This window comes from Eschrichtius robustus, chromosome X (assembly GCF_028021215.1).
Source record: "Eschrichtius robustus isolate mEscRob2 chromosome X, mEscRob2.pri, whole genome shotgun sequence".
NCBI lineage: Eukaryota > Metazoa > Chordata > Mammalia > Artiodactyla > Eschrichtiidae > Eschrichtius > Eschrichtius robustus.
This window is the reverse complement of record NC_090845.1, coordinates 124,357,285-124,382,696: the sequence shown is the minus strand read 5'-3', so window position 1 is coordinate 124,382,696 and position 25,412 is coordinate 124,357,285.

Here is a 25,412-nt window from a genome sequence, read left to right as displayed (position 1 = left end):
GGGTTTGAATATCCTGCACCTGTTGCCAAATCTTACCAATGGCAGATTCTCAACCTCTTTCTCTATACATCTATTAATCCAGTTCATAATGATTTCTTTTATGTTTAACATGTGCTTTTTCTGGCACAGAAAGATGTCCTCTATATAGCCCAGCTTTCCATGCGCACAAATGATATTAGTTACTCAGCAGATGTCCAAGACAATGGTTTTCTGCAGGAGAACTGTACCCTGAAGATTAAACCATTTGCCTTGAGAAGTGGCCAGAATTTTGTTCTAACTTGCTAAAAACCCTGTGAGGAACCTGCATGTATAATGCACACAGGGTGACCCAGATCACTGACCACATAGAATATTGTGGAAAAAACAAACATCCATTGATGGTATTCCCCAAATGGTGCTTTATTATATAAAAGGTATTATCTCTTTAGGTAAGTTGAACTGGCCAATCTGCTCTTTCTAGACTTTTTACTAGATCTCTACTTCCTTTTGTCTACTGTTCACTGGTTTTGTCACTAGGTGTTTTCTTACTTGGTGTCAACCCTAAGGATCAAGTAATCTCTTTCCAGATACTAATTAGTGATGAATACAGAGATGATAGTTCTGCATCTTAATATAAAAAACTCTCAATATTAAAACATCTTACCAATATCTTAAGCTATATTGAATGATGATCCAAAACTCACATGTTAAAATAACATTGCCAACACAAGACATTCAGACTCCACTGGAGTCCTCTCTGTTGTTTCTACTGTTAAGTTGCGTTGTAACTACACCCTGGAAGCACGTGCTCTGCTACCTTTCTTCATAGTCAGAAATCAGGGGCAGTGTGCTCATCTGGAGACCTCCAGATTTCTAACAGTTTTGCTGACACATGGGTTCGTGACTGGATTTGCAAGTCAAGAAGATTTTAAAATGTCCTTGATAGAAACCACAGAGATGGAAAAACGTATTAGTGGTTGCCAGAAGTTAGAGAAGGTGGACAGGGGCGGGGGAGTGATTACGACTATAAAAGGGTCACACAAGGTATAATAGATCTTTGTGGTAATGGGATAGGTGGTAGTTTCACCAAGCTGCATATGTGATCAAAGGACATAGAATGGGGCTCCGCATTGTATCAATATCAATTTCCTAGCTTTGATAATCGTATTATGTATAAGAGGTAGCTATTGAGGGCAAATGCGGTAAGGATACAAGGTACTATCCTTGCTCCTTTCTGTGAACCTTTAATTATTTCAAAATAAGAAGTTTAAAAAAGAAGTCCTTGTCAGAATCACGGTCCATTAGAGAGCAACAATCTCAAGCAGTGTGGAGGCTGTTTCTTCTAGAACTGGCATCGTATGATTTGCCTGCATTTTGGCTACCACATATGATGAATCTATCACTTTGCTCAGCTTTTTGCCTGGCATTTTGTCAAGGCCTAGCCTTCCCAAATCAGACCAGATTTCTGCCTTTAATATTTGCTCTTATTCAATCTGCAATACCTAGCAGTGTCTGGCACATAGGAGGCATTTTAGCTGAATGAATAAAGGCAGGAAAGATGGTCTTATCTATCCTACTGGAACTCTGAGCTCCTTGAGGGCTGGAACAACAGATTCATCTCTATCAGCAAAACATCTAGCATGGTAGGCAGTCAGTGAATGTTTTAAGAAGTAATAAATGGAATGTTATAAAATCAGTGAGGATTACTGTTATTAATATTTTAAAGGCTCTTGCAATCTTCTGCTAAAACGAGCTTTTCATCATTTCCATCAACCTCACCTTTCTTTATAAGAACTTTTGTATTTTTGAATATGACTGAGGGCAACCTATTTTTAATGAGGTCATATACTTCTGTATGTATGCCTATAAAATGGTACAGTTTTCTAAGATAGAAAATTATATTCAAAGCTTTTCTTGCAAATTACATCCCACAGAGATTCTAGATGGTCGTGGCATCAGCTCTGCTACTTTTTGAAATAAGTTAGTGAGGCACTTGGGATCCAGGAGAATGGCTGCTTGTTAACTGGTTGTTGCACAGATGGAAAAAATGAGAAGCCTCATCAGAAGACCAATGAGCTGCTGAGGCCCCGTGCACAGGCCTTTCATACTTTGCTTACTGGCCCGTTGGCAGTGTTTGAATCTTCAAGAAAGCAGCCTTTGTGTTTGGGAGGGTGGGGAGAAGATCAAAAAGAGGCAGACCTGGCAAGTGTCTGATGCAAGTTATACCCTAATTTTCTAGATGTCCCTTCTCTTATTCATATTCTAATCCTGCGACTATTAGACAGGACCCCTTGGATACAAGTGACAGAAAACCTAACACAAACAGGCGAAAGGAGATTTTGTTAGCTCACGTAAAAAATTCTTGAGTGAGACCTGAGCTAGGAGCCCAAACACTGTCATCCTGGCATGATTTATCTCCACTCTTAGCTCTGCTCTCACCTGTGTTGCCTTCATTATCAGGCTCCACATGGTGACTTGCAGAATCTTCAGGCTTATGATTTCCCAAATTCAAGTACACTGGAAAAGAGAGTATATGTTTTCCCAGTAAATTATGTACAAGTCCAAGGGTTCACTCTAATTGGACTAGCTGAGGTTACATGTCCACTTGTGGGCTAATCACTGTGGCTGAGGGGATTCTGTGACTCAGTTGGCCAGGCCTGGGTCTTCTGCTCCGTCAGTGGACTCAGTTCATTTCCAATTGCACTAAAGGAACAGAAAGTAGAATATCGACCCCAAAAGGTGTTGGGGGTACCATTACTAGAAGAAAAAGAGATGCTGGCAAGCCCAAGCAATAAATACCAGATATATCCCGTACACTGTGCTTTAGCCCCACTTAGATCAGCTGCCTGCAATTTTCCAGTGTGCTTCTTTCCACTTTAGAGCCATTGCTTCTACCATCCTCCTTATGTCTTCTTGTCAAAATATTATCTGTCCTTCCAGGGAATATCCAGCTTAAGTGTTCCTTTCTTTGTCAATCCTTGGTCAACTGAATTTCTCCTGCTATCTGTGTTCCAATAGTATTTTTGAACCTCTGCTCTAGCATCCATTATAGTCTGTTTGGCATTGTAATGACCTGAATTTATGTCTTTATTTCCCTAGGTAACCAGGGTTGTGAGGTTAGGTACTGAATCGGTTATAGCTTTGCATTGCCCACAGAGTACCAAGGACTCTGCCGTATGTAAATATATTCTTGCTGAATTATTGACTTGAAATTAATTTGAATAATTAATCTTTTTCCCATTTCAGCATGCTACATCAATGGTCTGTGTTCACTCCTGCAAAACTGCTCTAGGGCATGTACTTATTTTTGAAGTTTTTCCACTTTTACTTTGACTTAAAGAAATATATCTATACTTGTTTTTATATAAAATCATCCCTCAGTTGCTTACTTGTCTACACTAAGATTGGCTTTGAGTGAGTTTCTGATTGTCTTGAGGCTGGAGGGCTCCGACCCTTCCTTCCCATCACTTACATACTTCATAGATTTTATATCAGAAACCAAACTCATTATTCATGGCATGGCTTTAGCTATATAATCAGCCAGAATAAATAACAATCAAATGGGGTCTTTATACTGCAAATTATGTTCAGTATTTTATAATTCAACAAAATCTGACTGAAAACTCTTCTGACCGTTTAGAGCAGTTGCTGTTTTGAATGGATACTTAATGACACATCTTCCTTGCTAGTGAAGCTACAAAGACCAGTGGTTAGTCCTACACTAGTGAGATAATTAGAATGAAAATGGGAAAATATTCAGTTCGGTGTCATATAGCTTTACTGAGCACTCACTATAGTTCCCTGTCCTTTGCTATGTGTGGGTGATAAACAGGTGAAGAAGACATGGTAAAAACCTCATGGTTCAGGCCTATGCACAGAACCTTTATTAATAATGTAGTAAGGCCAGTAACAGAGTTCCTCAGACTACTCCGGGAAGATGGAGAAGGTCAACTTAACCCAGAATAGGGACACACGGTAAAAGTTTCCGAATGTAGTTAATTATCTGGATGTTTTCAAGTAGCTCCAGCTTGTGGCTTGGAGAGGTTCAATAACTTGCTCAAGGCTACACATGGAGACAGTTTGCTTGGCATCCATAGACTTGAATCTCCAGTCAGTCTATCTACTCCATTAAATGCTACTGTCCTCCTCACACCATATATATGTGTATTGTTGCCTGGAGTTAATGAAACCACAACTACAGCAGAATCTTTCTATAACATAATATTTTTAAGAGCAAATGTCTTTAGAGCAAAAAAGAAACTTGAAAAGTATCTTATTTGTAAGATGAGGAGAGTTCCATACCTACCATATCCCTGGGGAAAATGGGTATATGTTAAACTGTGTCTGTGCCAGGTATCAAAATTTAGCAGAGTGTGGACAAAGAATAAAGTTTCCAACTTGGGGTCCCTTGACTTTGGAGGTGGTAGTTGGAGTGAAATGCATTTACAGACTTATATGTCATGCTGACTCATTAAACAAATGTGATATAATATTTTCCCTAAATTTCATTTAAACTGTTAACAAACTCCCCTTCCAAATAAAATGAGCTGACACTGATTTGAAAGGCTTGCGCATTCCAGTGCTCCGTAAAGGCAATCAACCTCAACCCATCAAGATAAACGTAGGGCACTACATATTCAAGATGATTATGTATCTTGGCGGGTAATTTTCAAGCATATATGAGACAGACCATATTAATAATAAACTAGCCAAAGATTTGTTTATTTTCAGTGAAAACAAATAAATCATTTAAAGTTGTCAGTCCAAATGTGTTGGTTTCTTTGGTAATTATTTTTCCCCTGAAGTATCCTCTGGGATTTTATTGAATTATACAACTCTTTTATAGAGCTCTTGATAGAGAGTTTCCTAGAGATGGAAAATCTTTTAAGTTAATGAAACTGTACATTTGATGATTATGTATATTCAATCTAGGAAAATGAAAACATAAATATAGCTTCAAACAAAAAGTTTCTTTATTTGAAATTGAGAATTTGCACCAGACTTCTATGCAATGAAACACCTTAAATGCAGTGATTCTTCCACCTGATCCTCTCTCTTCACTTCCCATACATCTACTACACATTTCTACTTGGCCATTTCACAAGTACAGTATTTTCAAATCCCACCATTACCTTACCCATAAACTCGTCCCTCCTGTGTTCCCACCACTGAGCCATTTACTCAAGATTAATATTTATGAGTCGTCCTTGTATTTTCCTCAGTTTTACATCCACACCCTGTTAATTACATTTCATTAATATTCCTAAATACACTAATACTGCCTTATTTTAGACTGCCTGGACTGGTACAGTAGTAACCAAGTTTGTCTCTTTTTGTTAATCTTATCCTTAAAAACCTGCTTACTCTCACTAAAATCTAGATTTGTTCATCACTCCCAGTGATCCCACACTGACTACAGGAAAAAAGCCCCCAACTACTTAGGATGGTATTTAAGACCCTTCATAATCTGACCTCAGCCTCACACTAGTATCAATAAGAAGGTGTATGAAAAAAATAAATACTTTACAGTTGCACTAAAAGTTTCCCCCTTCAACTAATTCTTTCTCTTTTCTTTTAGAGGCAGGCTTCTTAAGAGTTGCCTGTATTTACTATCTTCATTATTTCATGATCTATTTACTTCTTGAAGCCCTCCAGTGTACTCCTATTTCTCCACCATTAATCTTTCCACAAAGTGTCTTACCAGTGACCTCAATGTTTGTCCAGTTAATAGTTTTAGTCTTCTTTGCACTAGACAGCCCTATTACATATGACAGAATTGACCTCTCTCGTGAACACTCCTTCGGATTCTGAGAAACCACCTATTTCTGGTTCTCCTCCTACCTCTCTAGCTGCTCTTTTAAAATTCTCCTTTGCAGACTCATTATCTTTTAGCTGGCCCTTAAATGTTGGCATTCCTCAGGGACTTCTCCTTGTCCCTCTTCACTTCTCACTTTTGCCTTGGGCAATCTCATAAACTCCCTGAGTTCAGTTAGAAGCAGATGACTCACAATCTTATATCTCCAGCACAGATCTTTTCTCTGAATTCCGCAACTGTATACAGTCATCCCTCAGTATCCGCAGAGGAATGGTTCTAGGATGCCCTGCAGATACCAAAATTCATGGATGCTCAAGTCCCTTACATGAAATGGTGTAGTAGCATTGGCTCTTGGTATCCGAGGGCTCCATTTCCAAGGATTCAACCAATGGCAATTTGATCCACGGTTAGTTGAATCCTTTAGTGTGTAACCTGTGGATACAGAGGGCCGACTGTATTCAACTGTCTACTCGATACATATATATCCACTTAAATATAGAATAGGCACTTACAAATAAAATATCCCAAACTGAACTTATCATTGTCTCTACCAAACAGCTCTTCCATCTATATTTCTTGGCACTAATTAGTGATTGGCACTAATTATGTATCCAATATACCTAGCCAGAAATCTGGGCAAGATCCATGACTTCTCCTTTCTGACCTTTTGCATCCAGATAATTACTGAGTCCTGACAATATTAACTCCTGAATATATACCTAATATATTCTGTCCACTACATACATACAATCACCACCCTTATTTTCTCTTGCCAAGAACAGCACAATAGTCTAACATCTCCCTGCTTTCATCATTTATTTCTTATGTTAATTCTCTATCCTGTAGCATATTTAGTGCTCTTTCTCTTGAATTTTGAGGTACTGTTCTCTTTTGGTTATCCTCCCATCTTTGATTTTTTCTTCTTAGCTCCTTTGCTGGCTCCCTTCAGTCTCCTCATCAATTAATGCAGCACTCCTCAGTGGTCTGTCCGAAGCCTCTCTTTTTCATATTTCACTCTCTCCTTGGGTGGTCTCTTCTCTCTCATGGCTTCAAATAACAACTGGATGTTTTAACTATTACAGTCATATCTGCAGGCCAGTTTTCTCCCCTGATATATATACTTTGAGTTTATTCTGGACTTCTCTGCCTATATGTCCCACAAAACTGAGCAATAGCTACATCCAATAGCAATATAAGCCACCTTTAGTGACTTTAAAAATGAAATGCCTTGTCAAAATAAGATCTATACACACACATCTCCTGATTCCTTTTCTCAGCATCTTTCATTGAGTGCATATTTGCTATACTGATTTACTATTTTTATGCTACCTTCAGTTTGGTTCTCTGATAATCCAAGCAAACAAAGTGATGGAATAGAGGTTTACTTAAATGCCTGAATGAATATTTCTCCTTGATTTTTTCCAAGGGTCCCTATATTTGTGCTTAGGCATGCCTTCAACTCTCAGGCAGGCATTTGACAATCCTGTCTCAGCTTTCACTTCCTACCTGTGTAGAACCCTAAGATCAGTCTGAGGTGAAAGTTTTGAGTCTTTTCAGGTTTTCTTTGGGCACTTACAAAACCCTGCACATGTGAATTGACTTCTAAATTTTCACAAACAAAAATTGATCACAAACTAAGCGGCCAAACATATATTAACAATATTTTATACACAACCATTTGACATATCACTTATTAAATACTAACTTGCTTGTAACAAAGACCAAGTGAGGTTAGGTATCCATTTTCCTTGTTTGTGTTTTTGGTGGAAAGTAACTTTTCTGAAACATTTCTAATCATGAAGAAAGATGTCTGGGTTTATCTTCAGTCACTCAGGGAATATTTTCCAGGGAACTGCCAAACAGGTCAAATAGTAACAGTTCTTTAGGGATTGGGTGATATGGGGGGTTTCAAACACTTTCTGCCCCCTATAGTGGCTATTAGGTTGATGATTTTAAGAACTGCTGTGATTGTGAGGCTGTTTAGTATTTAAGTGTACTGTGAAACATGGTGGGGTGGAAATAGGACAACTAAAACACAATAGAACTTACTGTTCTTACTGAAATTCAGCCGTTTTTCTCAAACACTCCTTGGATAGTTGCAAGCCTTTTGTTAATTTCTGTAATTCTGAAAGAGTTGATTTTGACAACCTTTGCTAGTATTTCTCTTGCTTTTCTGGAAGAATAGATTTTTGGAATTCCTTACTCCGCCATTCCAGAAGTGACTATATTTCATATGCCATTTCAAATCAGAAGTTGTCCTGATGTTTTACATGTGACACATCCTTCATAAATGAGGCTTCTTGTTTGGTATCACTCAGCTGGAACCGATTATTAAGTGCATCTTCATTTTATGTTTATTATCCATATGCATTTACTTCAGATAGGCATGGAAGTGTGGCGGCATGCCGGAGAAAATGCATTGCTTTTCCAGGCTCTCATTCTTTTTTTATCTGCAAAATGTTGGAAGTGGAGTAGGTGATCTTAAAGGTGTCTTTTAACTATGATGTTGTCTTGATTGACTTTTTGCTTCTGAAGCTTAATCTACCCTGCAGATAGCTTAGGCTTGCCAAAGTCAGACCTATAGGCCTGATTATGACAAATTGCAGACAGCTTTTTGAAAAGAAAAGTGAGATACAAGTGAGTGGATGCTCTAATGATGTTCTATATTTATAAATAGGACACTCTATGCTCCCTACACAGGCATGAGTTTTAGTAATGTTACTGATGACATATCCACCCCATCTATTAAGAATGGAATGACTTTGGACCCTCACTTTTTGCCTTTAAAATCAGTGACACGGTTTTTATGGCTGACAGCCTCACAGGGACAGGCAATTAAGTCCTCTGATGAGTGGCTCCAATGGATTTCAATGAAGCACATACGTACCCAGGAGGAGACTTACTAACCCAGCAAATTTGGCTCTGAGAAAGTGGGTTAGATCCTGTCAGGTGAGAAAATCGTACCCTAGTACCCTGTAGTACTCGGTTGAAGGGCCTGGGTTGAGGATAGCCTGGAAAATATGACATTTTTTCCCCACTCTCAAGTAGTCCTAGCAGCATTCTAGGGAAATGGTGCCACACTTGCCAAAATAAGCTAATCTTCCCCCAAAGAGGTGGTTTTCATATAAGAAATCCTTCTTAAGCTAGAGTGATCCAAAGGTTCACAGGGAAGGGGGCAGCTGTCGTGTCCAGATCTGCTGGAGCTGGCAGCAAGGAGAAAGTTTGTTCCTCTACCAGTTGGTTTACAAAAGTCCTATTTATTGGAAGTCAGTGACTTTATAAGCATAAGAAATAATGCCATCCCATACTCAGTGAAAATATCCTTTAGGAACAAAGATGAAGCATGGTACAAGACAAAGTCCTTGGCATATGGATCTTGCATTATAGAAAGTAAGACAGACAATGAGTACAGAGGGAAATACATATTAGTGCTAGGTACTGAGGAAACAATGGTTAGTCGTGCATTCATACATTAATCACTTTTACTCTACTCCATGCATGCACACACGCAAACGGGATCATGCTACACATATTGTGCTGGAACTTGGAGAAGAGATTTGGGCTTGTGAAATGAACTTTAGAGTTACAAGAAGCCACTGGGCTCAAGAATGCATTGGAGGAGAGGAAATCAAGGTAATGACTATAGGCAGATTCATTGAGGAGTTTGTGAGGAGGTACAAAAGGGGTAGGAGTTGGAGGGGTACAACTAGAAAACTATGATAAAAAGATTAATGAGGAGTATCTGCGTCTATATCGTATACATTTTTAGTAATCAATAGAGCTTTATAATAGTGCAGGAATTAGCAACAGAATGGAGCATCAAGAAATAGACCCAACTATCTGCATAAATTTGACATGTCAAGTCTGTGGGGAAAGATGGAGTTGTTTTTTTTTTTTTAATGAGTGTTGTTGGGACAATTGGCTAACAAACTAAGAAGACCTTGCCTAAAATGTTTAAAAAGGCAAGGAAAAAAGTCAAGACAAAAATAGACCTTTTGAAAATAAATTGTGTGGGTACAAGTTTTCTCAGAGTGAGAGAAAATCTAAAAGATGTTAAAGGTCAACTATATTATTAAAGTTTCAAATTTATGTTCACAAAAAGAGTCAAAAGGAAAATGACAAACTGGAAAAAATTGACACACGTATGACATAGTACTATATTTTTGATGGATAAAGTGACTTAACATTAATAACAACAAAAAATAACACAGTAGGAAAATGACCCATGATTTTAAATAAGCAGGTCACAGAAAAGAGACATACAAATGACCAATGAACATATGAAAATATATGATTAATCTCAATCATGATTTACTATGAACTAAAGTAACTATGCAAAAACATTTGTTACGTGTAAAATTGGAAAGTATTTAAAAATGGGTGAGGATAGGCAGATTGGGGGTTCTTGAACACTTTCCGTGTGATATAAATCAGTCCAGCATTATCAACATGTTAAATGCACATATTGTTTGACCCAGCAATTCTACTTTAGTGATTTATCCTAAATATATACAAATATATATATATGTACACACACATATATATACACACATATATACACACAAACACACAAACATATTCACACACACACAAACATACATTTTCATGAATTCACAAAGGTATTTGAAGGTATTTGTATAAGAATATTCAGTGGAGTATATTCAAACAAAAGATAAACTATAAACAACTTAAATATCCATTAATAGGAGAGCAATCAATGTTTCAGCCAAACAATCAAATATTATATATCCTTTGAACAGAAGGCAGTAATTTTGTTTACACTGCTATGGAATGATGCCTAGCTCTGTTACAGTGTGTATGGACTCTGTGTGTGTGTGTGTATGCATGTATGCATACAAGTGTGTACATGTGGAAACAAGATAAAAGTTACTATTGCTTGAGTGTCTCAGCATCTGTGCTGCTTCTGCTGAATTAAGAAAATTCGGGTTCTAAGACAGTCTATTTTTACTTTCCCTGGACCTATGAGAGAGGATCGATCTGGCAAGGGGATGTTTCTAGCTTTTGCACTTTAAGTATGTGAAGAGAGAACATGGTTGGAGAGGCTAAAAGAGGAGGGAAGGGGTTTAAATGCAATTGATTAAGCCAACACTAAAGAATTGAGGGGCAGGTGATAACAAGGAGGGAAAAATTTAAAGACTGGTGAGCTTTGTTCACTTTTCAGGGTTTTCTGAGGATGTAGTCATGGAAATAGTTTTCAAATATGAGGGAAATCGATAAGAGAAGGAAAGAAAGACAATTTGAAGAAGTATTTCTTGGAACTCTGTCCTTAGCACAGTGTTAAAGACACAAATAAAACACTCACTTTCATTAAATTAATTTTTGACTGCAGATCTATGTTCTTTTGATGGTAACACCTCTTTGAGATAGAAACATAGGAATACAAGGGGACACCCAATATGGTATGATGTATGTGTGTGTGTAAATACTTTAAGTATAAATCTTAAATATGAATCTAAATAGATGTATATTTCTATCTTCCTACCTTTATCTTTCTGTCCGTCCTTCCATCCATCATCCATCCACCCATCCATTTACTATGAACCAGGGGCTAGTCTCCAAGCCCTTTACATGGAATTGACTCATTTGACCCTCATAAAATCTCTAGGAGGTTTTTAATTTCCCCATTGTTTAGGTGAGGAAACTGAGGTATAAAGTGGTTGATACTACTCTCTTAATATGCTACAGGAAGGTCTACCCAATATTTAAGCTTTTGACATCAATAACATACAAGATTGTTCTGTAGTTTTCATTGTGTTAAGTTTGTCAAATTTTGCTATCTGTATAATGCTGACTTTATTAAAAACATGGAAGTTTGAATTATTTTTCTGTATTCTGTACCTGATTAAATAGCTTTGGAATTATCTGTGTTTTCTCTGTTTTCCAAAACTCATCTGTGAAATTGTATGGGTGGGAAATGATTGGGAAGATTTGCTCTTTATAAAATATTTGCAGTTTCTTCCATGGATAGTGGTTAGTAGATTGCTTAGGTCTTATTTATCATTATGAATCAATTTTGGTAATTTATATTTTTCTAGAAAGTCATTTAATCCAGATTTTTTAAAAGTTTATTTGCATAAAATTTATGCCAGTTATTATGTTTTACTTAAAACAATATTTGTATCTAAAATTATTTTCCCCATGTAATTTGCAATTTGCTATATTTGTGATTTCTCAGTTCTTTGCTGATTATGTTAGCTAATGATTTGTTTATCATCTTGATTTTTCACAAATTCTTGGGAGTATTTAGTTGCTCTGCCATTTTTTCAATGTTCAAAATGATTAATATCTGATTTATCATTATTAATCATTTCTTTCTGCTTTACTTTTGTTAACTTCATTTTTTTTAGTTATTAAATTTATTTAATTTTTATTCTTTCATACTTAATGGTCTAATTTTGTATAACAATGTAACTTCTTCTGACATGGCTTTGGTCAAATCCTGTGATACATATTCTTTTCATTATCTGCATTTTCCAGATGTTCTGCAATTTTACCTTCAGTTTTCTACGGGACATAAGAACCACATAGCAAAGAATTTGTATGCTTCTTGTTGCTTGTAATTTCTATGTCAGTATATTTTGTCTACTTTTATTTTTATTAAAACCTTCTAGTTTTATAGCTCTGTACTTGAATAATCTGATCTGCACATTTTCTACTTTGGGAACTTTTCCAAGCTTTTATTCATATCTTAAAATGGGATACGTTGGTACTTAAAAAAGAGTTTATTCTCTAATGACACATGATCATTCTGGCTGCTATATGGAAAACTGGCTGAAGTGAGGCAAGGGTAAAACCAGGACGACAAGCAATGAGCCTTTGAAGTAATCCAAGTAAGATAATATGATGACAAAGACCAGGGTGTTGTGGTGGAGATGGTGAGAAGTGGTTTACTTCTGGATATACTGTATTTTGAAGGTGGAGCTAATAGGATTTATATATTGATTGGATGTAGAATCACAGAGAGAGGGGAAACAAGAAGGGGGTACCCAGGTATTTGGTCTGAGTAACTGAAAGAAAGGAGTTGTCATCAACTGAGATGGGGAATATTTAAACAAGAACATATTTAAAATGAAAGTTTAGTAGCTCAGTTTTGGACTTGTTAGGTTTAGTATTTCCATCAACCATATGAGTGAAGATATTAAGTTAAAAACGTGTTACAGAAAGCTAGATTTCCAAAAAGAGGTTTGGACTGGAGATAGACATTTGTGAGTCATCAATGTATAGATGGTATTAAGGATGAGCTAACCAAAGTAGTGAGTACAGATATAAGAGAGAATAGGTAAAATGACCGAGGCTTGGGCTATTACAACCTTCAGAAGTCCAGGAAAAGAGGAAAGAGCAAATACACTGTGAATTTGCAGCTAGGTAAAAATGGTATCCTGAAGGCCAAGTGAAAAATGAATTTCGGTGAAGAGGGAGTGGTCACCTGTGTCAAATGCTCTGATAGGTCAAATAATATGAGAAATTATTACTATATTTGGAAACAAAAACTTCCTTGGTGACCTTGATCAGTGCAGTTTCAGAGGTGTGATGGGGCAAGCCTGACTGGCTCAGGTTCAAGAGAAGATAGGAGCAGAGATTTTGGTGACAGTGAGTCTAGACAATTTCTTTTATAAATTTGCAGTAAAAAAAAAGGTGAGCCATATAATGGATCAAGTGGTATGTGGAGTCAAGAGAAAGCTTTTCAGAGGGAAGTAATCCTTCCTCTGTTGTATATTATTTATGGTCTTTGATCAGGTAATGTGTTCTCAGAAGACCTTATCTATAAATGTCTTTTCACCCAGGAATATATTTCTCCTTTTTTTGGTTATTTGTCTTTTTGAAATAAGCAAATCAACTAGAGTGAATGTCATGTCGCTTTCCCTGTATCTCATTGGTTTTTTATTTCGAGATTTTCTGTTCATTTTCTTCTGCTCAATTAACCTTAGTCAACAATTACCAATCTGATTTCACCTTCCACTATGTACTCCAAGCTGTATTGCCTCTACAACTTTTCTCCAGATTTCAGGAGAAAATGCCAAAAAATAAAGCAAGAATTCCCATGTGGTCTCTCTTTTTACTGTATCTCCCCTTCCACTGTTGGATTTAGAAAGGACACTCACTACAGATATTCAGTTTCTTATTGAGTCCGTCTGTACCTCTGGACCTCATTATTCTAAATGATGAATTGCTTATTAGAATTTTCAGGAACCAAGTTATCTTGTTTTTAGAGAATTCCCTATCCACTAGAGGTTGTAAAGACATTTATCTGTCCTTGTTTTCTTTTTTGAGTTGGTCTAATTCCATTACAATTGTTTAATGTGGTAAAAATAAATATATAACATCAAATTTATCATTTTACCCATTTTAGGTGTACAGTTCAGTGGCACTAAGTACATTCACACTGTTGTGCGACTGTTACTACTATCCATCTTCAGAACATTTTCATCTTCCCAAACTGAAACTCAGTACCCATTTAACAACAACTCCCCATTTGCCACTTCACAAACACTGGCAACCACCATTCTACTTTCTGCGTCTCAATTTGACTACTCCAGGTACTTCATATAAGAGGAATCATACAATACTTGTCCTTTTGTGACTTAGTGTAATGTCTTCAAGGTTTATCCACATTGTAGCAGATGTCAGAAATTTGTTATTTTTAAGGCTGAATAATATTTCATTGTGTCTTATACCATATTTTGTTCATCTGTTCATCCATCAGTGGTCACCTGGGTTTTTTCTACCCTTTGGCTATTGTGAATAATGCTGTTATGAACACAGGTGTACAAATAATTGTGTGAGTGTCTGCTTTCAATTCTTTGGGGTATATACCCAAAGGTAGAATTGCTGGATCATATGGTAGTTCTATCTTTAATGTTGTGAAGTGCTTCCAGACTGTTTTCTACAGTCTCAGTTCTTGCTGTGCATCAGAATAACCTCTTGAGCTTTAAAAAACACACTTTCTCAATCTCCACCCCTGGCTGATTCACTATGTGTGAGGATACATCTGACTTCTGTTTCTTTTTATAATTCATATTTTAAAAAGTACTAGTGATGAGTTATTAAGAGGTAGTTTTTAAAGAGTGAAAATAAAAGAACATGGAGGAAAAAGTAAAAGTCTCCCGTTAACATTTGAAGTCTATCTTTACATACACATGTCTACACATACTCACAGACACGTGCACTTTTTTGTATTTTTAAGAAAATAAATGTGATCATACCATACACAGTGTCTACAGTATACATCATTATCTTAATTTATTTTGAATATCTTTTTATTTCCATCCACTTAGATCTGGTTCAGTCTTTTTCAACAGATGCAAAATATTCCATGGTATAGATGCTTTATACTTATTTAACCATATACCTACTGGCAAACATTTAGGTTTTTCCTTTTTTATATTAAAATTAGTATTTAACATACCTAAATGCATAACTTTGAATTTTGAATTTAGGTATACAAGATTTACTAAATTTGGAATAGCTCGATTAAAGAGAATGAACATTTTCTGTGTTCATGGATATTTCCTGACTGCCCTTCAAAAAGGCAGTGTCAATTTTTAAAAACATTTTTTTTGAGGTATAATTGATTTACAATGTTGTGTTAGTTTCAGGTGTACAGCACAGTGATTCAGTTATACATACATATATATCTACTTTTTCAGAATCGTTTTACTTGTCGGTTATTACAAAATATTGAGTATAGTTCCCTGTGCTATACAGTAGGTCCTTGTTAATTATCTATTTTATATATAATAGTGTGTATATGTATTCCCAAACTCCTAATTTATCCCTCCCCCCTCCCTTTCCAAAAAGGCAGTGTCAAGTTAAACTCTTATCATTGGTGCATGAGTGTGACTTTCCTCCTCTCTCCCCCATATTGGATATTTGCCTCTGGACTGTGAACTTCTCAAATGTTTCTCAGCCTTTTTCTCCATCATTTGGTGGTAGAGGATAGCTAGAGTGGGCTTGAGTTGAATATTTCCCTTCCCCCCAGGTAAGTTAGGCTCTTATAATACCCTAGCAGGTTAGGCTCTGGTTAACTATTTTCCTCTGAGGGCTGGCCTTGGAAGGTATATTTCAAAATGGTTCCTTTTCCTCTGCCCCTGATGGAAGCGGGAGAGAATTTTTTCCTGACATTTATTGTGGGAATCTGTCAAGTCCATGGAGGTAAATCTCACAAAATTGGGGGGACCCCCTTATGAAAGGGTCCCCCCTGGAGTCTTTAACTGTCAGAGTTTCCGCACTGAGCCTCCAACAATTTGTCAATTACAGTTCAGGATTTTCTGCCCCTGCTCTGGTTCCTCTGAAGGTTTCTACACATGTGTCTCTGCTCTTTTAAGCCAGGATTCCCTGTATTCACCTGTCCCTCCCCAATCTCAGGAGCAGTGATTTGTGCTGTGTCCTCCCCTGTCTTATGGATCTTAGAAGAGTTATTGATTTTTCAGTCTGTTCAGCTTTTTACCTGTTAGGATAGAGTGGTGACTTCCAAGATCCCTACATGTAGAACTGGATAATCTTCATATTTTATGTTTGAGGAGTAGCCACTTCCTAGTTTAATTGAGGTTGGACTTTTACTTTTTCAGCTTTATTCTTTTCCCCACATCATTCTGTTTCAAATAGGAGATGCTATAAATACACTTTTACTGTGCAGTATTTTAGAAGTCTCACAAAGTGTCCTTTAAAAAGTGGGCAGTACAGAGTGGATATAACTTTGAATGAAAATGCTCTTATGATTTTAACAGTCATCTTTTTGTGCTATTCTAGTCAATAAACATTTATTGAACAGATATTCTAGTGCTAAACCCTGCCTGAAATTCTCACCGCTTAGAGTGATGAGTTTGTCTGTGCCCCTGAGTAGTTATTGTTAACTAAGGGTTAGAAAAGTATGCCCGAAGATTTTACATAAATTAAGTGTGTCATGTGAGGCAAGTCATGATACGTGGGCACAAAAAGGAAAGAGGATCTTCATCACATAGCAAGGCGCCTGATAACTATTTTAAAATGTTGAATTAAATACAAACCACAATTGGAATCCTATTTGATAGAAGGTATGAAAAACGATTATATTACTGACAATTATAGGTGGGGATTGAGGATGATCATGGGTTCTAGGTAGATTTACCATAAGCAAAGATGTGATTGTATGACATCATGGGGGCATATTCAGGGAAAAGTCAGATTGGTCTGAACCTAAGGTATGTGTAGAGGAGAAGTGAGAGATAAGACTGGGGTAGTTACTAAGGATCAACAGTATTGCTCTGATCCTACTTTGCTGCAAATCCATTAACCTCTACGAAATGTTACGGTTCTCCCTCAAAGGAAATGGGGTGCCTACTCTGATATGACATGTAATCATCCACTACTGCTGATACCAATCACTGAAAAGCTATAATGACAGAAGACAATGGTACTGATGTATCTTTAAACCAAACTGAGCCTAACAATCTCAGGTCTGGACTTTCTCCTCTACACAGGCTAGGAAAATTCTAAGACATCACCGTGGCTCTTTTCATGCCTGTTGTAAGGGCAGATGCCCAGAATTCACTTTAGTTAGGTACCCAACACTGAGTACACTGCCTTTTATACACCACACCTTTGAGAATATGTCTCTAATGGACCTTGGTGTCAGTCAACATGACCTGTTTGAGAACATTAGCTTGCTTCTGGCCCACCACCTGCTGAGGATGAGTCCAAGAAGAAATTGTCATCCCTGCATGAACAGTGCTGGACCTTCACCCTTTACCCAGGAGGTACAGTTAGAGCACAGCAAGAGATCTGCATCCCTACTTTTTAGGTGTCACTCAGAAGACACAACATAAGATAAATCAGGAAAACTAAATATTTCATATATGCCACAGTAAATCGGGTGATTTTTATGGACGGAAGGAAATTGGCATTGGATGCCATGGGGAGAAGAAGCTTTTAATACTGCATGCACTCCTGTTTTAATCAAACTGAAGTTGTAATTTATTTTTAGGAACTATAAATATAACATTCTAGCTAATGTTGATTTGCATTTGGTTTCTGAGCAAATAGAGCAGAATTATAGGAAACTGTAAAAAAAAAAAATCTCTGCATTTTACATGCTAAGAAGGCATTTTAATCGACTGTATGCTAAGATTAGTGGTTAATTATTACTGGCATAGGTTAAAATGTAAAACCCTGAAATTTCGGAAGTGGTGTAGTATTTGTATTTGGGATGTTTTCACATGCTGAAAGTCTAGTCTATTAAGTTATATAACTTCTTCCACACCAAAGCAATATTAAGAGACCAGTTGACGATAACAATATATAATAGATGCTTCGAGCTTGGTCATCAGAGTAAAATTTACCCAGCAAGCTAAATAAAAACATCTTGCCTTAATACAAATTACTCAGGGCATTTTTGGGGACTTAGGAGAATTTGGGCTAATTCCATTCCCATCTCCCAAACTGTGAACTAGTGCAACTGAACTGACCACTTTAACCTATTACTTGACTTTTCATTAGTCCTTGTACCTTAAAGTCACCAACTCACCACCTAGGCAATGCATAATTGAACCAGCAAAGTTGTAAAGAATGTTTGACATAGGTTATCATTGAATAAAGTGCTCAGATTTTTATAGTATATGTGTATTCAAAATTTCAGATTGTGGATTTTTACTCTGACATGTTATTCTCAGCTTATGAGGCCAAATTATTTGGGAAACTTCCCAAAGTGAAACTCTGTACCCATTTAACAACAACTCCCCATTTTCCCCTTCACAAACACTGGCAACCACCATTCTACTTTCTGTGTCTAAATTTGACTACTCCAGGTACTTCATATAAGAGGAATCATACAATACTTGTCCTTTTGTGTCTGGCTTATTTCACTTAGTGTAATGTCTTCAAGGTTTATCCACATTGTAGCAAATGTCAGAAATTTGTTATTTTTAAGGCTGAATAATATTTCATTGTGTCTTATACCATATTTTGTTTATCTGTTCATCCATCAATGGGCACTTGGGTTTTTCCTACCCTTTGGCTATTATGAATAATGCTGTTATGAGCACGGGTGTACAAATATCTGTTTGAGTGTCTGCTTTCAATTCTTTGGGGTATATACCCAAAGGTAGAATTGCTGGATCATATAGTAATTCTATCTTTAATGTTGTGAAGTGCTTCCAGACTGTTTTCTACAGTCTCGGTTCTTGCTGTGCATCAGAATCACCTCTTGAGTTTTAAAAATAACACTTGCTTGATCCCCGCCCCGGAGACTGATTCACTAGATGTAAGGATGCATCTGACTTCTGTCTCTTCTTCGAGTTTATATTTTAAAATATACTAGTGATAAGTTATTAAGAGATAGTTTTTAAAGAGTGAAAATGAAAGAATATGGAGCAAAAAGTTCAAGTCTCCTGTTAACATTTGGAGTGTATCTTTACATATACATGTGTGTACATGCATTCACGGAGACAAACACACACGTACTTTTTTGTATTTAAAAAAAAATGTGATCACACCTTACACAGTTTCTACAGCTTTCAACTTGTCTCAACAGTGAGATAAGAAAAATAATTGGCAGACAGGTTATGGTTTAATACAGATAAGAGAGAGGGAATTGTCAATAATGTCGGTTTCCTAAGAAATGGTGTAGGGATTAGATACAATGTTCAGATTGAGAGTGTGGCTGCAAATATGCAAAGAGGACAAAGTATTTCTGTTCTTTCTCTCTGTAAGTTACAAGCAAGATCATATCTTGGCAGTCAGAGGGGAGATACAACATTGAATGCTTGTTGAGTAAAGTTTTGTTATAGTTGTTGTGGGTAAAGGGAGCTTGAGTTTACAGAATGAAATAGGATTGCTATTAGTGTTGTGAGCCCGTTCACTGTCTGTGCTTTTGATTTATAGTGGAATGCATCTGCCATGTTGTTGGACTTTGTTCAGTAGTATTGTGCTTTGTGGGTGAGGTCACAGAGAAAGTAGATAATTTAGTTCTTTCAGGGATTGTTTTTTACTATGTATTTAAAGGGCAAGAGTGACCTTTCACTTTAGAGTATTGGTGAGAACATTATTGACATGAAGAACCACAAAATTGAAGGCATATATAGAAGGAGTGAAGAATACAAGTTATAATGGACTAGAATTCCCAGTCAAAGAGCCTAGAAGCCTGAATCTTAGAAGTTTGTATTCATGGTTATTAAAGAAAGCCAAAATTTGGCAGAAGTTACGATTGAGAGAAAAAGTCTTTGAATAGTTAGGGAAAATACCTGAGAGGTTCATAAACCTCTCAGGTTTATGTGACATGGAGAAGGAGATACAGTCAATTGGCTTAGATTCTAATCTTTGGGTATTTTTAATGAGGTTTTAAAGGAGCCATCTGTAAGGAAGAAAGGGCAACAAGGAAGGTACAACTTAACTTTCTAAATTAATGATTTATAGAGTATCAACAATACATGAATTATGAAAGGACTGAACAAAAATAACGTTCTGAGAGGAAAGCCAGATTTCAGTGAAGGAGATTGAAGGATGTTTAGAGAAGAAATTGAGTACCTAAGAAAGTTGGATGATATGGGGATTCTGTACTGTTTTACTTACTATAATTTTATTGTATGTTTTTTATTTTCGTTGGCACTCGTTCGTACTCCAATAAAGATGTTAAAAAAAAATTCAGGAGTTTTAGGTAAGTGAAAGGAATATAGCTACCCCTAAGTATCTGCAGGGGATTGGTTCCAGGACACCCCGTGGATGTTGAAATCAGTGGATGCTCAAGTCCCTCATATAAAATGGCATAGTCTTTGCATATAACCTACACACATCCTCCTGCATACTTTAAATCATCTCTAGATTACTTGTAGTAACTAATACAAAGTAAATGCTTTGTAAATAGTTGCCTGCATGCAGAAATTTCAAGTTTTGCTTTTCGGCACTTTCTGAATTCTTTTTTCCCAAATATTTTCAGTCGTGGTTGGTTGAATTGTGGATGCAGAATCTGTGCATATGGAGGGTTGAATTTGATGTTCTGGAAATGACAATGAGGAACTGTTTCTGACTTTATATATATAGAGTGTGAGAGAGAATACAATCACCAGAAACAATTCTCTGGAGGCTGTGGTGTCCTAAGGGGAGAGCCAGCTTTTCTTTAGAGCAAGAAGCTTGAGGAAACTCACAGAGAAGATGTTAAAAACATGGTGGGGGGGGGGGTTGCTGAAGATGTACCATGAGGTCCAGGAAGAACAGTAGCATGTCTTCAGAAGTTCAAAGGGAGAAGCAGTGGGGTCAGAAAATGGGTTTTCTGAGGAATATAAAGATTATAATCCAGAGGATAAAGAATGCCCTAGGAGATCTGGCTGCTTATCATAACTTGACCTAAGTAAATGAAGAGCATAGTAAGGTTACTCCTGGTTGTCTAAAGGCAGAATGATGGGAGTGGGGGAGGGATGAGTATCTTACTAAAAGCATACAGGAGGAAGGCACTCTTTTATTTAACTCCTTTCAATGGAAATTTGGAGTCTAGAGGAGAAACAGTCTTCTCTGGAGCACACAGGGATTTAGGGCTGCTTCTTCAAAAAATGATATGAGGAAAACAGGGGCAAGATGGTTTAATCCTGAGATGAGTAGCTCTGTGGTTCCCTCTTGTCTCCTAATGATGGTGGTCTGGAGACAGGGTGGAGGTAGTGTTTACCCTTGACTTCTAGATCCAAAAGGTCATAAGAAAGGGAACTGTAAAAATAAATAAAAATAGCTTAGTGAGGGAAGGAGGCTGGAATAATGCAGTTTGGGCTATCCAAATTATAATCATTGTGAAAGCAAAAGAGAAGGCATTAAATAAAATGAAGGAAGTTTCACAGGAAGGAAGATCTCTAATTTAAAAGAGTCTTATGTAAAAAATATAAGGAGAAGCACATAACCAAGGACGAGCATGGAAAATCTCTCTGAAGCTGTGAAAGTGCTAAGTATGAAAAGAAAGGACTTTGTAGAGAGAAGATGAGGATGGAGAGGAGGATGAAATGATTGTTGTAGACTGTGAAACAATAAATTCATGGCTTGGAGCAGATCGTGTCATTTATTTTCATTTTATTTTAGCAAGCACTTATCAAGTTCATCGCTGTTGTGGTATAGAGATAAATAAAACACAGAATTTATTTTCAACACTTATTAATACAACAAATATCTCCTGAGTCCCTAATATGTACTAGACACTGTCTTAGGACCTGAAGATAAATTGATGAACTAAACATATCTAGCCACTGCCATCATAAATCTTACAGTGTAGTGTAAAAGACAGATATTTATCAAGCATAGAAATAAATACTAATTTATTGTACAAAGAGCACATTATGACACAACCTACCTACCTCTATCACAAGGTACCTTAAGGACCCAAAAAACTCACTTTTATAGTAGTTCACTGCAGAATTAATTGGCAACTGGAGGGCATATCTGAATCTTCAGAGCAAGGGATGTGGTTGGAAAAAGCTCTCCCCTCTAGTGATTCCGTATGACTCCACTGGATGTGTGCCTCCACTAAGAATCTCCAAAGTAGAGAGGTGGGGAGGGGATGGAGTAAGACTCAAGATCTATGCACTTAATAGTTATAGTAAAGCACAGGCAGGGCTTGGGTTTTGGAGAATCTTATTAGTCAGAATGTGTTGGATTATAAGCAATGGGCCTAAGTTAAAATGAAATTTATTGGTTCAAGTAACTGAAACATCCAGGGATTTAAAAAGTACTAAAAGTAAATGAAAAAAAAAATCACCTAGGTCTAGATCTAGATGTTTAGATCACATTTTCAGAAATCTTTGTTTCCATCACTTGGCTCTTATTTTTTTCTTTTAAAGATTTTTTTGATGTGGACCATTTTTAAAGTCTTTATTGAATTTGTTGCAACATTGCTTCTGTTTTATGTTTTGGATTTTTTTTTTTGGCCACAAGGCATGTGGGATCTTAGATCCCTGACCAGGGATCGAACCTGCACCCTCTGCATTGGAAAGCGAAGTCTTAACCACTGGACTGCCAGGGAAGTCCCTCACTTGGCTCTTTTTTCCTTAGCATTGCCTTTACTCATTGTCTGCTCTACCCATGTTGTGAGAAAGATGATTACCAGAAGATTTAGGGTTCTATCCTAACAACTTGGCAATTTCAGTGAAATTCATCAGCCTCTTTCCTGTTATTTCAGCATAAATCACAGTACTATATTTGACTTGGACCAGTTTGGTCCATATGCCTATATCTGAACCAACCACTACCACCAGGGTAGGAATATGCCGATCGGCCAGATCATACACCACCACCTCCCCTTGAGTTGAATAATGGGTTCTCTCTCATGGGAAACCCTAAAAACTGATGTGAAATGTCAATTCTCCAAAGTGAAACTGAAGTTCTATTAGAACAATGGAGAATGGCTGATAAATAGGAAAAAACAATTGATGTCATTTACAGAAGGCTTGCATGAAGTGATGACTTTTGATCTGGCTTTGAAAGATGGTTAGAATATTAATAGATGAAGGGAGAGAAAGGGTTGTTCCAGATACAGGAAACAATATGGGTAAAGGTATGTGAACTAAAAGAGCATGAAGGCTTCCCGTTCCATTTGATGCACTCAACATTCACATCTGCCTGCCTTCTCTCCAGAGACACTGTTAACATGAGAGTAAAGACGGCAGAAAAAATGTGGTAGATGGATTTCATTCGTGGTACTAATTCTTCACCCCTCCACACTTCTCGCCATGCAACTTTTTGGCACCTTCCTGCTCAGACTCGGGTTAGCCAGAGTGTGATTTTTTTGACAGATAGGCTGTTGGCAAATGTGACACAAACAGAGACTTGAAAAGTGCTTACAAAATTGGATTTGGTTGCTCTTGTACCTCTGCCTTTGCCATGAGAATGTGTCTGGACTGGCCTGCCGGAGAGATGTGAGAGACACATAAAGCAGAACAGAATTGCCCCAGCTGACGTGTGAGGGAACCTAGCTGAGATTAGCACCTAGTGCTTCCGAGGCTGACTATAGACGCATGTGTGAGCACAGCTCAGATCAGCTGAGTCCAGCTCCCGTCAGCTGAACACCAGGGAAAAATAAGCTAAACAAACGTGTATGTTTGTACACCACTGAGGGTCTGTGCTTTGTTGTCATGCATTGTTATTGAGTTGATAGATAACTGAAACAGGAATGAATCGATATGAGGGAAGAGATTGGGAAGGGCACCTCTAGTGACGAAGGTATTTCAGCATATTTCTGGAAGACTGAAAATAGCAACATTAGCAAATGAAGTTGAATGGAAGAACAAACAGCCCAGGGGAGGACTGCGGTGAATGCCAATTGATTTTCTAGGTCTGGTCTTTGAGTTGATGGTTACAGGTAACAGGGTTTATTAGTGGTGCTGAAAACAGGGGGATTCTTGAAATTGTTTACAGAGTAACTTGGAGAATTGCCTTCAGTGTCAACTTCCCTACCTGTGCAGAGAGTGATGAGTGACAGAGGAACAGGCAAACCTGAGTGCATTTTTAAACAAATGCTAGGAATGCTGTTCTCTAGAGAGATGGGGCATTGATTCTACAGCACTGGAAAGGATAGCTGACAGGAATGAGGCCAGGAGAAGGAGGAGAAAAGGTGGAAAGAAGAGAAGAGGACAGTCATATCACAGATTTGCATAATGAAACATCCAGAGTTACCATTAAAGGTGATAGAATGAGAAACGGAGGCTCGTGCATTTGATGTAGGGTTAGAAAGGTTATGATTACAGTAAAACTATCCACATTTTGGAGGAGGATCTGATGAAAAAGTTGAGGTGGTATAAGTGATTATAGTCCTCATTTTCTTAAGTTCGTAAATTGAGAAACAGTTAACACAGAGATGTTATATAATGCAGTGGAGGTAAGCACAAGAACTAAACACAAACGTCCATCAGAGATTGCTTCTGGAGTAGGTCTAAGAATAGAGAGGTTTGGAGTGGGAGACTTTTGTTTCCATTATAAGTTCTTTGATCTTAGTTCATTATTTCTTTTAATACATGTGTGTGTAAGTCAGTACAGATAACAAAACATTCTAGCTACTTAAAGCAGGAATACATTTGATACAGGCAACTACATGCTTACAAATTATAGTAAGACCATGAGGAACAGAAGTTGAGGGTCTTCCATGAGGATATTGATTTCAAGGTTACAGCATCGTAAATGTGATCCAGAGGTCAAGGAGCTCTTGCTCCTGTAACTGTGCTCTCTCCTATCCACAAAACTGGTGACTGGATAGAGGACCCTGGAAGTTTCCACTGAAGAGACGTTACAAACTCTGATGTGCTTTAGAACAAAAACTTCTGGTATTTGATGAAGAATGGATTTAGGAGTCCTAGAGACCACTGAGGAAATGGTTTAATTAGCTCAGGCAGAAAATCCTTCTATGGGGGAGGAAATTCTTGCTCCATTCCCCACACCTGCATTCTTGTTTCTTCCTTGTTCACTAGTATAGTCATTATGCAGGAAACATCCTTATGATATGCTGAATCAACATAATTTCTTGTCCTAGGTGGCAATCAGAAAGAGATAAGGACACAGACTTGGATCTTGAACTTATATGCACTAGAGGCCCTTATGGATATTTGGGCAAGGCCATCTACTCCAACAAAACTTTACTAAGGAGTTGTACAGGAAAGTC